This window comes from Alexandromys fortis, unplaced genomic scaffold (assembly GCF_014885135.2).
Source record: "Alexandromys fortis isolate MF-2015 unplaced genomic scaffold, M_Fortis_MF-2015_v1.1 scaffold_292, whole genome shotgun sequence".
In the NCBI taxonomy this organism is placed as follows: domain Eukaryota; kingdom Metazoa; phylum Chordata; class Mammalia; order Rodentia; family Cricetidae; genus Alexandromys; species Alexandromys fortis.
The window spans coordinates 385,657-397,110 of NW_026068162.1; the positions used below are offsets into that span (position 1 = coordinate 385,657).

The following is an 11,454-nucleotide window of genomic DNA, read 5'->3' on the forward strand; positions in this document are numbered from 1 at the left end:
CCAACAAAGCCATGCCTCCTAATCCTTCCCAAACAGTTCCACCAACTGAGGGCCACATATTCAAACACATGAGCCTATGGGGGTCATTCTCATTCACACCAGCACTCCAGAATACACACCTTCCTTCCTCTGCTCCACACTTGTGTCACAAGAGAATGCTCTTCTGGGCTTTAACTGCATCACCCTCAAACTCTCTGCTCTCTGTGGAACACCTTCCTTCCTGCACCCTTTTCTCCAACTGGATCACTTTTACCCCAACTCAAATGAACACTTGCAAAGGATCTCTCACTGCCTCCCTCAGGCACACTTAGCTCCCCATTTCTGCCCCACAACCACCTGCTGCCCTTGCTGCAGTTCATGATTTCAGACCACGATCACAGAGCTGGTGTCCTCAAGCCTGTATTCCCAATACAGCTCTGCTGTCTCCAAACCTTGAGCAACTGAACTTCTCTGGTGACTCAGTTTCCCCATGTGTAAAGCTGGAATAACACTAGAAAGCGCTCCTTTTACGCTGGGACTCAATGAACTGACACAGGCAGAGCATTAGACTCTGTATTTGCTGATTGTAAGTGCTTGAAATATTAACAGCTGGGGATCGTGTTCCGCGAGGGCTGTGATCAGCTCCAGGCTGTCTCCTATGGATTTTCCCTGGGAATGTGTTTGCGCATGCAATTCAAATATTTTCATGGTTTTTTTTTTTCAATTGATTCTTTTAACAAGATTTAAAAAAAAAAAAAGTAGAGAGTAGAGAAGACATAAGAAATGAGAAAGGTGGGGGTTTCTTCCTCCATAGAAAGTCTGCTCCTCATGGGGTCTCTATTCTCTCCTTTTATTCAGCTGTTATTCCAATGGTGCTTGGCTAGGGTGAGCAGGTCCCTTTGAGGTCATCGGTGAAATGGTACCCATCTCTTCAGTAGAAAACTGATGTTTCTGTTGGGATGCCCTCTGGACCATCAGCACCTTGAAAGGACTTCAGGTTTGTGCTACTTCTTACTCAAACATCCAGCCCAGTATCTACATCCAGTAATTAATGTGATGGCTTATCTTAGTTATCACCTGGACTAAAGATGCCTAAGAAAACTGGAGAAGCACACTTCCAGGTACGTCTGTGAGGATGCTTCCAAAAACAGTGGGCGTGCGGGTCCGTGAACCCAGACGCAAAGCCCTGCTCCAAAAGCGGGTGGCACCGTCTAGTAGGCTGGAGGCAGAAAGGGGAGCTCACTAGCACACGCCCACTTGACCCTTCTTGAATGGGTGTGTCATTAGCTGATGTCACCTGTGGTCATCAAGCTCCACATTCTTCAGTTTTTGAAGAGAGGGTTGCCCTGGTGATGCTCTGGGGGGTTTCTAAGCCCTCAGTCTGGGACTGGGGCTGCATCATTGGTCTCTCCTGTCCTGAGGCTTCTAGATTCTTGGAGCAGCTACTGCTCTCCCCAGATCTCCAGTCTGTAGTCAGACATGGGGGGACCAGTCAACCTCTGATTTGTGCAAGCCAATCTAACAAAGTCCCTCTTAAAGTTAATAAGGCCCCTCCTCTTAGAGATACATTTACATTCAGTTTGTTCTCTTCCTCTGGAGAACTTTAGCCAACACGGCCAGTTTGAATAAATGAAAATGTAGCCAATTAATAAGTTGCCACAGTCTCCAGCCCTTCACCACCCCTGGTAGACTAAAATCTGAATGAATTTTCCAGATAAGAGCAGATGAATCGCATCCAGATGGAGCCCAGACTCTCACAGGAAAAGAGGAACCCCGGTATCACTGGTGAGCCATGCCATAGCCTGACTAGACCGAGAGAAGGAGGGACACTTGACACCAAGTTACATTACATGCAAAGTATGGCAGGAGGCCTGGGTCAGAGGCAGGAGGGGAGTGTGCAGGCTGTGTTCTCAACTTGGTGATGACCCTAAGTGCCACCAACAGCAGTTGGTCTGTCTGTTTCTATACCCAGTGTTCACATCTCTCTTGGGCCCTTAGTGTCCAGCAAACTAGACAAGGCCTTTTCTCTGTCACCATCAGGACATGGATGCCATTCTGGAGATCAAAGTCAAGAACCGACAGCTGAGCCTTCCTGATACACTGTAAAGGACTTTATCCTACTGACTGAAGAAAGACGATTTTTACATCTGCTCATCTCAAAGAACCCCCACAATCGCTTGCCTCATGTAAGCCTTGAGCTCAGTCCAAGGAGCCCACAGCAGAAGGCCAGAACCAACTTCTGACTCACAAACACAGACACACATTCACATATCATACAAACACACATAACAACAACAACAGTAACAACTTAGGTTTACTCCCTAAACCCTCTCATAGCAAGGTCTCCTGGCAGCTAGCATTCACGTGGAGAGACCCAGTACCACTGCCTAACTCCATCACCTGCTTGTTATCACCAGCTTTAGGAAATATCCCAAATTAATGACTAATTCAGCTTCAGGGTAAATAGGTGATGTGTATGCCTTCCATAACGAAGCTGCTGGTTGCCCTTACCCCAGTTCACCCTGTGCCCTGCCCCTGCAGACTGCACCCTGCTCGCCCAGCAGAGCTGGATATTCTCTCTTGATCTTCTTCCACACAGAGAGAGGGCCAGAGAGATCCTGTTTCACCCAAGGGATAGAATTTCTGAATCCCAGGCATCTGCTGATCTGGATCCTTCCTGCCAGTCCTCCCGTGGACCCTGGGACCAGCACATCCCTCCCACTATGGACAGCTGACCCCTCCAGAGCTGCAGAGGCTCACACAGACCGAGACACACCTTCCCCTCCATCACGCCTGCCGGTAAGTGCTGCCCCATGCTCTTTTCCCTTGGCCCACTCTTCAGTCTCTTCAGTTGAATCTTGACTCCCATACCAGGCTCCAAGTGGCATTCTCCTACAGGTCTTGAGGCATTCTGGGAAAATTCAATTGCATGCATGGCAACAAGTGTCAGCCAGCCAAGCTGGCTCACTTCCCAGCATGCTCTTAGGAAGCTGCGTTCTTCTTCTGGTCCGCTTTCCCAGCTGTTTAGCTCGAGGCATTCCAAGAACACTAGCTTCAGCCTGGGCTCTGGCTTTCTGTGAGAAGAAAGCATAGCTGTTCACCACATCCTCACCCACTGTGCAATTTTGCTTCAGAAATTCTCGAGTCCTATTGGGGCTTAAGGATCCTCCCCCCCAAGAAAACCCTCCATAAGCTCCCTATTCGGTGCTCCACATGCAAGACAACAAAAGAGCAGACCTAGGAGCTAGAGGGAGAACTTTATCCAAGTAGACACTAACTCCAGTGTGTTCTGCCAGACACATGCTGACGACTCCCTCCGTCCACCCCACTGCCATAGGCAGAGGTCCTACAATTCTACTATAGAAGCTTTGTTCTCTAAATGGTGGTTTTGTGTCCCAAGCAATGAATTGTTCAACAAGTATTTTCTTTCAGCGTTTCTTCTGTGTTTGAGATGACATCTTGTTCTAGGCCTGGGGTGATACAAGGATATGAATCCGTCTCCCAAATCTCTCTGCAAACATTGTTACTGTGCCTGCTTTACTGATTAGGAGATTTAAAAGAAAAGAGAGGAAGTAACTATCCCAAAGTCACACAGCTTAAGAAATCTTGAGAACAGCCAGCTATGGTGGCCTGCACCTATAATTCCAACACAAGAGAGTTGAGGCAAGGACATTGTGAGTTCCAGGCCAGACTGGGCTACATAGAGAAAGCCTGTCTTAAAAGGAGGAGGAGGGGGGGAAGGGGGGGGAGGAAGAAGAAAGAGAGAGGAGAAATAGTTTTGAAACGCAGCTGTAGAAAAGCTTGGAAGTTCTTACAAAAAAAGGAGATGGCAGCATTTGGCATGTTGCATCCAGTGTCAACATGAGGACACAGGTCTTGCTGGCCTGGTCCTGGGTCACCTATGCAGAGAAAGGGAAACAAAGGATTGGGTGAGAAGACTGGCTGTTGCCCAGTGGAGCAAGAGCCAAGTTCATTTCTCCCCTCTGCCCCTTGATAGATGTCGCATGTGTCCACACAGCTAGAACTGACTCCAGGTCCCACCACAGCACGGGAGACAGAGGCACATGCAGATGGAGTCCCCTTCAGAGCTCGACCTGGGATGCCAGGATCCATGCCAGCTGTGAGGAGGAGTGCCCTGGTAGTTCATAGGAGGGGCAGAAAGTCTTGAGGAGCCCACAGCAGACCTCTAGATGAAAAGTAATGTCTGAACAGGTCATGGTAAGAAAGGGAGCATGGAGGATCAAACAGGAGGCATCATGAAGGCAGGTATAAAAGACTTTGAAAATGGCAGAGTGAGATGGCGGGTGAGAAGAAGCCTGTTCCGGAGTAGTGGACTAGGGCATTCCTTAGGAGAAGGGAAAGACACAGTGAGCTCAGGCCATCACAGGAGCAAGGGACAGCCCTAGGAGTACTCCCAAAACCAAGCCAACAACTGGGAAATGGGAACACACTTTTGACAGAGGCAGGAGGATTTCAAGTTTAAGTTCAACCTAGGCTACATGGCCAGACCCTGTATCAAATGATGATGATGGTGGTGATGATGATGATGATAATAATAATAATAATAAACAATGATAATAAGGATTCTATAAATAAGTAGGCCAAGGCAGCAAGGCCCTGCCTCCAATGAATACTACAGCCAACTTTTACATAATACCTGTCATGTGTCCAGAGTTGTGTACGTGACTGTGGCTTACTGGTAAGATTCTAACCAGTGTCCATCTCAGGCAGGAAATCCATGGTGTCTCCCTCTCTGCCCTTCTTCCCAGCATTCAGTTCTGTCTTCTCCATGCCTACCTAAGTTCTGCCCTATCAAAAGGCAAAGGCAGTTTCTTTATTCAACTAATGAAAGCAACACATAAACAGAAGGACCTCCTACACCAGAGTTGTTCTAATAATTCACGTTAGTAGCCTCCCCATCACAGAGAGGAAGAAGTTCAGAGATGAAGCAGCCTGCACAAGGCCACAGGACCAGCTGTTCACAGAACTAGAGCTGCTGGCTGACTTCAGAATCCATGCGTGTGACCACAATGCTAAGCAAACTGCCTCATAGGGCGATGAAGGAAGGAAGGGGTATGGGGTGGTGATAGGTTAATTTACTCATAATGAATTGCAACAAGCTGCCAGATCAGGAAAGATGAAAGGACCCACCCTAACCTTGGTGTAGGCTACCTAGCAGCACTGGCAAGTACTAGGCTCAGATGCAAACACAGGACAGTCTGGTCCCTGCCACACCCCCTACTACCCTAGCCACTCTAGATGGGTAGTAAGTATATTAGAGAATAGCGCCCTCATCTATAAATGATAATAACAATAATAACAGTCTTCCTATCCCAGGTCTGCTTGCTGTGTAGTTCAAAATGAAAACAAGAATATAAAAAAATTTATAAAAATTTTTCTAGAAGTTGTGAATTTGTACAAACCTGCATGGGACACCAGAGTTGAAGGGTGGAGAAGTAGCTGGCTTCTTGCGTCTTAATTCCTCCGGACTCTTCATACCTGGACAAATCTGACCGAGATGGCAAGTCTACTTTGTCTGTCTGTCAACACAGATCAAGGGGTCCCAAGTGGGCAGGCAGGTGTTTATTAACAGCAAAGAAAGAATGCAGAGAGCTCAGGTGACTTCCCTGGTGTTGCACAGCTAACAAGAGGCAGAGACCAAACCGGGGCTCGTATCCCTGGAGTCCATGGACATGCTTCCTTTCCAATGGACAAAAATGGCTTTGTGAAATCACCGGCTCATGACAAGGGAGGCAGGAGTAGAGAGTAGAATAGACATGTCCCCAGTGCTATAATTTCTCCTAGAAATATTCTTTCTTGCATTCTTTGGGAATAGCTAGAAACAGCTTCACATTTGGTGGGGGAGGAGGTAGGCAGGAGAAGTTTGACAGGAATGTCACCCCCACCTCACTTACCTGTCCTGTCCTACCTGAGGCAGCTAAGTAGGGTGAGCAGCTGAAAGTTTTCTTGCGGCTTATCTAAACCCCTGAGAGGACAAACAACTGGATACAGAGTCTGAACGGGGACCTGTTTGAAGTCAAGAGGTGTTAGTGTGTAGACAGTGCTGGGCTCTGCCTCAGTTCTCTGCAGGGTCCCTTCTGGCTTTACCCCTTCCCAAGAGCTTGTTGAGGTGTAGCCGACACGCGAACTCGACAGACAGACAGCCCACAGTTATTTTGGTCACTGAGTTAAACAGAAACTGCCTCAGTGGAGATGTAGGCTCCAATGAGCCAGCCCCCCCCCCCCCCCCAGCTTCTAGCACCAGCAAAGAAGACCTGCAGTATCTCAAGCCCAAGGCCTCCCCGTGTTCCCCCTGGCATCTTGAACCTGCACCTGTCACCTTAGAGGTAGATGCACCCTTCTCTCCCAAGCAAACGGGGAGGCAATATGTCTCTTAATACACAAAACCAGGAGTCCAGAGAAAAGGGTCCAGGAGACCTTCCCCCCCTCTAGCAGACTCTCAGAGCAAAGTTATCTTCCCCAAGACCAGGAGATTCCAGTCACTACAGTTACCAGTACTAAACTGTAAGGCTCACATTGCTGCTGGCATGATTATCCTGGGCTCGTTCTTTTCAGCATTGCTGCTGCTGCACAGGGTTTAAATGAAAGAGCTCTTGCCTGCATCTCCCATCCCTTTAGAAAGATAGCTTTGTCCTTGAGCAGTCCTCACAGGGAGAGAGACACGCTGCCCACGCCGTGCCCATCGCCACTCTCAGAAGGCAGAGAGCCATGTGACCAGCCATCTGAGCCCCCTCCGATCCTCCTTGTCTTTTGCAATTGCTCCAAGCAACACAACATGCTCCTCTCCCAAGAGGCAAAATGATTAGACTGGAGAAAGGGGTCAGGCACCCCTGGAATAGAAACATCTGTGCAGTGTGGGTGGTGTGAGAGTCTGCCCATGTGTATCTGCAGATTTTCTCAGATGTCTTGGTAATTATATATGTGGTGTATTTATGCCTATGAGTACGTGCACAAGAAGGCACATGTGTGGCATAAGTAGTTCTATGCATACATGTGTGTGCATGTTCTGTGTGTGTGTGTGTGTGTGAGAGAGAGAGAGAGAGAGAGAGAGAGGAGAGAGAGAGAGAAAGAGAGAGAGAGTGTTCCCAGGCAGAGTGAATGAACCCACGTGAGCCTCACCCATGCCAGTGGGTCCACTATTGTGGAACTAGAGAATCATAGGAAGGGTGTTGAGTTTGGAATTAGAACACCCAGGTGTGAGTCATAGCTTCCTATCATGGACTAGTCACACACTGTACCTCAGTGTCTCCCTGTGCTAAATGAAGATTAGGATTCCTGCCTATGACAGCAGACACAGCCGGGGTCCAACCATGTGTGGACTTGATATGATTTGTCAGCCTAAGTGTAGGCACCCAGAGCAATCGCCTCATCCACTGTGGCGGGACAGGAGAAGACAGTCTCATCATAGCCCAGGGGAATAGAGATCGGGTCACAGGAGTCTGAGTCTGTGGCCTCCTCCTCCCCGATGGTCACATTTATCACAGGCAGCCTCAGGAAGGGCTCTGCCACTGCACCAGTAAGTGCAGAACACGGTGCCAAGAGAGGGAAAGGAGAAAGGATCAATCTCACCCTGACCCCGACCTCTGACCAGCTGACACACACAGATGCTCTGTGATTTGTGCTCCCATAACACACGCAGTGTGTGTGATTTGTGCCTGTGTAACACAACTGCCTCTCCACCAACTCCTGAGGCAGGGAGCAAGAAAGTCGCCTTAGGTCTGTGGAACCCAAGGCAACAGGCAGCAAGAGGACAATGCAGGAGCAAGAGTCACACCGCAACTGAGAGCTCCCTTGAGCCTGAGCTCACAGTCACCCAGTATGACAGTGTTTGTCTCCAGAAAAGAAAGGGACAGTCTGCAGAGCCAGCCTGGAGAGGATCAGCAAGACCCGCACCTAGATGGCTGCAGAAGATGAAAGAGGAAGATTAACGATGAAGATCACAGAGGTCAGGAATTGCTTCCAGCAAGACAACAGCGCCCTCTCCTGTCCAGTCGAAGCAGCACCTCAGTCAGTCTTCTACCTCCTTTTTAAGCAATCTTCCACTCAAAACTCCCCAAGATAATGAAAACCCACTCCAAGATAGTCCTGCCTGGGGACTCCCTGGTCCCCTCCACCCACAGCCATGAAACATCTGACCTTGTCAGCGACAGACATCTGTGTGCTGCCTCTCTCTGGGGCCTGGGGTCCTGGGGCACAGTATACACAGCTGTCTTTGTGGATGACTTCTTGCAGGCATTGTCAGACTCCCTGACAGCTGCTGCCTTACCTGACTGTGGAGGAGGTATTGCGTTACTAGGCAACCAAAGACAACCCGTGTGGAAAGGCCAAGAAATGGGCTCCAGACCCCATCTGCTTAATACAGCTCAGTGACCTTGCCAAGTTAGACCTGCAGCCCCAGCACCAGCCACAGACATCTGTGTGACTGTTCTAGAAGAAGCCTGTGGTGGCTCATGCAGGAAGTTCCAGGTTTGGTCACGACAGAGACGATCACACCACAAAGACTCATCAACATCTATGCCTAGACCACAACTCCAGAAGTGTTATAGAGTACAGGGGTAGCTGGGAACACTACGATCTGCACAAAAGCTGTGGAAATAGATCAGACAGACTTTTTAGGAAGTAGATGTGCCTCGGGCCATACAGCAAGTCTGTCTGACTCGGGGAAGGAGCAGTAAGATGTTGCATCGCGATGCCCTAGGACAGTGAGTGGGCTCGACTGAGTGCTACAAGCTGTGGGATACAAACAAGACCACCCTCTGGAAAGAAAACATGAACCCATAGTACTGTGCCCTGGAAAGTAGAGCCAAACTTCTCGAGAGTGCTCAGGAAGACAGAAGTGTCCCCACCTGTCCCCCTCCAGGAAAACTTTCCCTTCAGGCAAGGTTAGAAGAGCGGCCTGCACGCGTGGTGGCCCAGAAGGAGGAAGCACAGTAAACGTGCCCTGCCACCACCTCGGGGAAGGAGATCCATCTGCACACTGAACACGGTCAGCACTGTTCCATACAAGCACACAGATTGAGAGGAGTCAGACATTACGATCCCTTCAACCAGAAGGAAAAGCTCTGCTTGGAGTCAGAGCAGTTCTACTGAGGCTTTGGAGGGCCCAGGGAAAAGGAGCCAAGACTACTGTTTGTAAGATGTCATGGGGAGTCTCACACCAACAAGCATGACAGTGGAAACTGCTCCAAATATCCTCAGCTCTGCCCTCCCTGGGGACCCTTTCCCCACCCACAGAATGATCCCCCTCAGGCTATGAATCCAGAGAAAGAAACAAAACAAACCTCAGTTCCTATGAATAACCACGAGGCAGAGGAGGGCCAGCCTGCTGTGACCAGAGGTTGCTTTAACATTTCAGACATTCCTGACTTAGGGTGACATCCTCACTGCCCACTCCTCAGAGGAGCAACCCTCCTCCAGGGGTCCAGAAACCACAGTCAGCCCAGGGTCCCAGCAACCCCTCTTGTATTAAGTATTTGCTGATCCAAGCCAACTATCAAGACGGTGTCTTCTAGACCCAACAAAGTTTATAGCATTCCAACAATAGGACAGCCTAAATAAGATCTGCATGCAGACCACACCGGTCGACATGCCATCGTGGATGGGGAAATTTTCAGAAGACCCCACCCCTTGATAAAGAGCAATAGGCAGTAAAGCACCAGCTTCCGGGAGAGGGAGAATCCGTTTTCTCAGGGGATAAGCTCCTTTATAGAATATTCAGGATCGAGTGAACAGCCCTAAACACTAAATAGACTTTGTAGATTATATAGATTATATTTATATAATAATGATTACAGAAGCGGTCATGAACTTGAGAGAGAGTGGGAACATGGGAGGAGGAGGAGGAGGAGGAGGAGGAGGAGGAGGAGGAGGAGGAGGAGGAGGAGGAGGAGGAGGAGGAGGAGGAGGAGGAGGAGGAGGAGGAGGAGGAGGAGGAGGAATAAAAGTAATGTAAGGATCGTACTTGCATGTGAAATTTGCAAAATAAAAAAAATTTAAGAAGTCTCTGCTGAGCCCTTACACTGTGAGCTGCTTTGGAGCAGGGCACCATGAGTTCCATGCAAGAGCACACGTGCAGCCCACGCAGCCTGCAAAGCACCTCATGTCATTTCCTTTGGTCCTTACCCAGGTCTTCAAGACCAGTGGCAAAACATGCACGTGTTTGTTCGCTTTCCTTTTATCCTTAGGGATTCAGCGACGTAACATGATGCACGCCAGATTTAAAGCATGCAGCCTGGTGCTTCCTGGTGTGTGTATACACCTGTGGTGCCATCACCACAGTAGGGACGAGAGTCGCCCTCCCTCTAAGAGGTCAGTGGAGCCCACTTTGTGATTCCTCCCTTCCTCCCTGCTTTCTGCTGCTGTAGATTGGCATTTTTGAGATTTTGTATTCATGCAAGTGTTCTATATGTTCCTATCTGGCTCCCTTGACTCAGCCTATTTTCTTATCATAGATGACAACACAGAGGCTTGATGAGATGCAGCAAGCAGTCAGTGATCCCAAAGCAAGTCTAGACAATCCAGGTGTCCTGGCTCAGAGCCCAGCATGCCGCCTGCCACTCATACATACCCCTTGATTGTTCAGTCACCAGATGCTCACTGAGCTCTTAGGTGGACTGACTCCTATGAAATCAGCCGTGGGACCCTGCCCTCAGGAATTTCCTGAATCTATTCACCCACTTAATAAAGAGTATTCACCAAATAACCACTCGGTGTGGTTACGTTGCTGGAAGTGATGCTGTCCATCATTGTCCACTGCAGGTAGCAATCCCAGGTAAATTCTGTCCTTCAAGAACATGGAACAAACAGGAAGAATGCCCTGTGAGACAAGGCCTAAACGTTGGGCACTTGTAAGAGAGTTTAGATGCTAAGGTTGAGCCTGTGAGTATTGACATGGAGAGCCCCAGAGTACTCCGTGCAGCAGGCCAGAGCACAGGGAGGCAGCTGAAGCTGGGCCGGCCAGTGTAGGCTCCATAAATAAGGCAGGTTCTAGACTGTCTCCACACGAGCTGGGAAGGTGTCAAAGGAGGGGAAAGTGGACAGTGTAGAGATGGTCAGGCAGAGCACATGAGAAGGGTGTGGGGCTGAGACTCATTTTGTGTTTCCTCAGATGAACCGTGTTTCTTCCTGGGAGGTTGCTGTACAGTCGAGGAAGGGAGGAAGAGAGGGTGGAGGATAGCTACCTACAATTGGAGATAACCTACAACTTACAAGGTGATTTCACTGCTAGACCCTATGCAATTTGCAATATAATCTTTTTTGGTTTTACCTTTTCTTTTGGGGGTGGGAGTTCACACCTGTGAATTCAGGTGCACATGCCCTATGCCAGAGAGCAGAGGGCACATCTAGAGTCCTGCTAGATCTGTCTCTGCCCTATTCCTTGAGACAGGATCATGAAAGAACATGGAGATCACCATTTCTTCAGCCGGACTGGCTGGTCAGCAAGACCCAGCAAGT

At 49.1% G+C, this 11,454-nt stretch overlaps 1 long non-coding RNA gene across 1 annotated transcript in view; it reads right to left on the reverse strand.

Annotated features, from left to right (window-relative positions):
• Nucleotides 1-2,071: 2,071 nt before the first annotated feature.
• The window catches only part of LOC126491883 (uncharacterized), a 14,725-nt gene continuing 5,342 nt past the window's right edge, over nt 2,072-11,454 (reverse strand). The window contains exons 2-5 of the long non-coding RNA XR_007589481.1: nt 5,403-6,006; nt 4,637-4,788; nt 3,795-3,878; nt 2,072-3,053 (exon numbers count right to left, since the gene is read on the reverse strand). This is a non-coding gene — a long non-coding RNA (uncharacterized lncRNA). The remainder of the gene's footprint in view (nt 3,054-3,794; nt 3,879-4,636; nt 4,789-5,402; nt 6,007-11,454) is intronic.